At 38.0% G+C, this 5,513-nt stretch overlaps 1 pseudogene; it reads left to right on the top strand.

The window, feature by feature from the left end:
- Positions 1-5,314, top strand: part of LOC103780114 — a 7,384-nt pseudogene extending 2,070 nt beyond the window's left edge.
- Positions 5,315-5,513: the final 199 nt, after the last annotated feature.

Genomic DNA, 5,513 nt, shown 5'->3' with positions numbered 1-5,513 from the left:
CGTGATCCTTCAGCTTTTACTGGATATGACAGCTATGGGATGGAATACCACATTGGTGAATTTTAGGGTCACTTACCCTGTCCGCTCCTCCCTGCAGGTGCGGCTTTACTTTCTGCCCCACTCTGTGTGGTACACAAGCTAAACAGTGACCTTGGTCTGCATACCAATCCCTGGCAGTAACTCTAAGCATGGAGTGTTATCACTGCTAAAAGCAGGCAGTCTGCAAAGATATGCTGCTAACTTCAGACAGTGCAGTTAATTAGAAGAGCTTTAGCTGAAAAGTAAAATCACTCAACAGAACCATCTCTGTTCTACCCAAAACCAGCACAAGGTGTCTAAGCACAATGGAAGGATTCTACACAAGAAGAAGAATTTCAAGAGGGGTGTTGGTTATCTGTTAATAACTTTGCAATACAGCAAAGCAGTATTTTTTTCCTGAAATCCTATGAAAGACTGATTAATGGAAATTCAGCTTGCTTTATTAAGCCAACAGTAAAGTTGTTTGTGCATGTTTATATATATAAAAAATAATATAAATACATACTATGTTAGTTAATACACAAGGCTATAATATTTAGTAATTAGTTGGATAATCAGTGTAACTTCATAAAGTATTACTTAAGTAAAGGCAGCAATACTCATGCGCTGTTGCATTAATGTAGTAGCATACTGCCTTTCTGTGCTGACAGGGTGTGTAGTATTCTGTACTGGGAGATGTCAAACTGCAGGTGATGAAAAATTGTAACAATCGTATATAGAAGTCAAATATTTGAATTGTTAGTTGAGTAATATTTTTTTCAAAAGTCAAAAAGCTAATCCTGGAGTTTGATTTTTGGATTTAATATAAAAGCTCATACTTGCAACTCTCCAACTCAAATATCTGCATTATGAAAAACATTAAGTCACATTGTCTAGGGAAGAAATTGAGGTATATGTCAAATCTGTCAGAGCTGACTTAGATGCAAGTGAGTTGCCTAAACATCAGAAGGGATGGGTATAGGACCTCAGATTAAGCCTGCGTTGATCTATGAACCAAAGACATTCATATTTCTTCATTCCATGTTGTTACTCTTATTGTTTCATATTTTGGATTAACATCTTCAAATTCAGTTGAAAAATAAAATGAGTTTTTGCTTGTTTGGCATCAGTTCCTGTGTTACATTCTTTAAACAGGAGGTTGCATGGGTTTAATTTTTTTGTTTTTAAATAGGCTTGGTACAAATTGTGGTTTGAAATAACTGTTTCAGTTCACAAATGTGCATGTATATATATGTAAGCATACTGGCAGAAATCAAATGATCCAAAATTGGTATAAACCAAACAGGTTTGGAGGCTTTTGTATGGTTTTAACAGACTGTCAATCTCAGCATTGGTAAGCTAGGCTGAACATGTAGGCTATTCAGTTGCCTCTGAGTTTATTCTATGTGCAAATCTCTAAAGCTGGTTGTTGTACAGGATTGTGGGGTTTTTGATGCATCCTAATCAGTTTGAGATTATCTCACTGCTTGGAAACAATGTTGACAATGAGCTCATAATGTTATGAACTTTACAGCTCAGTAAAATGATTATTTTCTTAATAAAAATTAATATATAGGCATCAACAATGTGTTCAGTTAGATTAAATTTTAATAGTATCCTTTCTTTCAGACCCTATTGTTTATTTCAGTTCCTTTTTTTAAAAAAGGAAATTATGCATATGTGAAATGCTGTTATGCGCTATTTATTTAGGTTCCCGGGATGGTTCAATGGGTCTCTAGGAAGTCACAGAGAATGTGTTGTCCAAAAGCAATGCCAGGCATAATCTCTCTCAAGTTCCTGTCTATGCCCACATAACACACAGGGCTCTGAAGGATATCCCCAAGGAGGACACCAATCCTGACAACTGCAAAGTCCAAGCATTGGCTTTCAACAATAAGAACAAGGTTAGTAAGATAAGCAAGACAACTGAGAAGTCTTAAAGCTGTCTATATCTATTTGAAAAAGTAATATAAATCAAATATACCAGAGAAGCAACCTAATTTCCCCCCTCCGATCCTTTTATATCTTTCTCATATGAGGTGGTCATCTTTATCTTCTATGTCTGCTTCTGCCTCAAGTGCTTGGAGAAGTCCAGTAGAAAAAAAAAAAATTGTTTTCAGAAGGAACAGTTTTCCTGTGGGTTTGATTTTTAGACTTGCACCCTAAGGGGGGCAGACAGGGAATATTTACAAGAAGCAGATAAAGCACCAAAACACTTCTTCCAGCTTGAATCCCACTCCTGAGTGGTCTTGCTGTTTTCCTTTATGTTTGTGAAGACTAGTTAACATTCAGTCAGTTTCTGTTTTGATGGCTGAATTTTTACTTGGATTGCTCAGCAAGTGAGGTAACTAAGGCAGAGCGCAGTCAGGAGTAGGAATGCTTGCTTTTGGTGTTATTTTGTTGGTGTTTGACAAACAGTAAATGTCAACCCCCTCCATGCTGATCTCTTATTACTAGATATGAATTGTACCAGGGCAAGCAGAAGTAGCAATTCATCCCCTACTAGTTTTTTTTTCTGCTCTCAAAGAACAGAGAAGATCTGAAGTGAAGATGGGTGTGCTATCAAAAGCATGGTGCTCCTGTAGGCTTTTTTTCACTATAGCTGTTAATTACTCTGTGATGGAGACTTCATATAGCTTTTTTAGTAGAGTAGTGCCTGGAAAGAAATGTTTACTTCAAGGTCAGAAATTGGCATGGGAGCTGCTGTAGAGAATTGTTAATCCCAGTTTCTACTGTCTAATAGTTCATTATTTTATTGTCTAATAAGTTCTATGCTTCTGAAAGTTATTTTTTGTTTACTTTTTTATTCTTATTCTACCTGGCACCTTTGTGCTATATTGCATTCTATTAAGATCAATATAAAATGAAAACTCATCTTGATAAGCATGTACAGAATTATGGATCAATTCAGTCTGGAGTATGCATCCTGCCTAGTAGAGAGTGTGAGTTTGTAAGGACATCTGTAATATAGAACCTAATCCTATTACTTTTTTTTAATAGGAACTGGGAGCTGTGTCCCTAGATGGGTGTTTTCATCTTTGGAAAGCAGAGCATACACTGTCAAAGGTGCTTTTCTGTTTGTTGGTATAAAAATGTCAAAAATTGCCTAGTAGTTAAGGCTGTTCACTATTCTTCATCTCCTTGAAATGCTTGAAGAAAGAGCAGCAGTGTTTGTAAAACACTTAAAAGTTTTATGTAAAATGAAATGTCCTAAAAATTAGAACTTGGGGAGAGCAACTTCCCACTCTCCAAAATAAGGAGATTGGGGAGGTGTTCTTAACTTTGTGCCAGTTGTGGGTGAAGTAAACTGTTCCTTAGAGTATGATGGATAGTTGATGAGCATTAGTCATAAAGGAAGTTGCACTTTTTAAATTTTGATCTACAATTCCACTTAGAAATATCTATGCTAGCATACGAGGTAAGCTTTTTCAGCTGAGAGCTGATGTCTGTGTACACCTGCTGAAGAAATAACAGCAATAGAAAGATTTAAAACAATTTGTCAAAGTGTCCATTGCTCTTTGTGTAATACTTGACTTCAGCCTTTATCATCTCAGTTTGGTTCAGATAAACCCTGAAGGATATTGGATGCCTTTTTTTTTTTTTTTTTTTTTTCTGGGTCAGGTTGTTGCTTTTCTGTTAAAGTTCTATTGTTATGATGAACTTATTATTTAGCTGCACTTTTTTTTTCACTGCAACTTCCTTGATCGTGAAAATAGCTTACAGAATTGTTCTATTAATGTTTTGCTCTTTTCTTATGTGTTGATTTGTCTTTTCTCTATTTCCAGTTACTTTCTACAAAGTTGCCATATTGCAGGGAGAATGTGTGTTTGGCTTATGGTCAGGAGTGGTGAGTGTATGCAGTAGGATCGCAGGCACGTGTCTCCTTTCTGGAGCCTAGGCAGCCTTCTCACAACATTCAATCTGTCTGTTCAAAAGAACGAGGCAGTGGTAAGAAACTCAAAGGGTGCTTTGAATGGTTTGCTTGCAGAAGTAGCTATGAAGATGGCAGTAAGATAAGCTTTTAATAAATAGGAAGGGCTTTGCATGTGATAAAAGCAAAATCTATACATGCTTTTAATGATTTAGTCTATGATGGTATTCCTTGAATAACCAACAAGCTAAACTTAAAAGCATCTCTGAAATGTAGTGGTAGACAACATTAATGCTTTTATGGTCAACTAAATTGTATGCTATCTAAATATTACTGAACATGTAAAATACACACTTTTAAGTCTGCTGATTTTTTTACTGTATCTTATTCTGTTTTATTTAATCGCAGCGAATCCAGTCTTCATACTACTCAATGTCCATTCTTGCTTTTTTCTCTGGGAACAGAAAAAGTATGCTGTCTGCTCTGTGCTATCATATTGGGAGTCTCTGCTGTGAGTGAATGCTTGCTTTTTACAGTTCTAGAGCCATGAGTGAGACTCTTAGTTTTCTATCAGTCAGATTCCAGTACTGTTTTTATTTTCTGATGTGGATACATTATTTCCACTTCAACCTTACACTAGGGCCATGCATGAGGGCTTGCAGGGTGCATGGTCCTATAAGCTTCTTCCCATGCTTAGATTTTCAAGCATGAGAAGGCACTATGCTATGATGCCCATTTTAAACCATATTAATTCCAGTCTAATAAGTTGCAGTATGTACTTAGCTTGGTTCTAGGCATCCATCACTTCATTGGGTGAGTTACCAAAAGAGAATACATGTAGGCATGGATTAAGAAAGTCTTAATTTCCTTTGGGGATATGTAGAGCCTCCCTGCCTCTCAGGAGTAAGAATCAATTTAAACCTGGCAAGAGATGTCAAAGACAACAAGAAGGGCTTCAAGTACATCAGTAGCAAAAGGAAGACTAGGGAAAATGTGGGCCTGGTGCTGAATGAGCTGGGTGCCCTGGTGATGGAGGATACAGAGAAGGCAGAGTTACTGAATGCCGCCTTTGCCTCAGTCTTTAATGCTAAGGCTGGCCCTAGGGAATCCCAGACCCTGGAGGTAAAAGAGACAGTCTGGAGGAAAGAAGACTCACCCTTGGTTGAGGACAATTGGATTAGAGATAATTGAGGCAAGCTGGACAACCATAAATCCATGGGCCCCAAGGGCATCCACTCATGAGTGCTGGCTGATGTTATTGCTACATGACTCTACATTATCTTTGAAAGGTTATGGAGAACAGGAGAGGTACCTGAGGACTGGAGGAAAGCCAATATCACTCCAGTCTACACAGTCTTCAAAAATGGAAAGGAGGATGACCCAGGAAAGGACAGGCCGGTCAGCCTTGCCTTCATCCTTGGAAAGGTGATGGAACAGCTCATTCTGAAGGTCATCTCTAAGCATGTGGAGGAGAAGGTAATCAGAAGTAGTCAACATAGATCCACCAAGGGGAAATGATGCCTGACCAATCTGGTAAACTTCTGGTATGCCTGCCCAGGTAGATGGGGGGAGAGCAGTGGATGCTGTCTACCTTGACTTCAGCAAGGCTTTTGACACTGTCTCC

The sequence above is a fragment of the Merops nubicus genome, unplaced genomic scaffold (assembly GCF_000691845.1).
Source record: "Merops nubicus isolate BGI_N331 unplaced genomic scaffold, ASM69184v1 scaffold20869, whole genome shotgun sequence".
Classification (NCBI taxonomy): Eukaryota; Metazoa; Chordata; class Aves; order Coraciiformes; family Meropidae; genus Merops; species Merops nubicus.
This window is presented reverse-complemented; position numbering and strand designations above follow the sequence as displayed.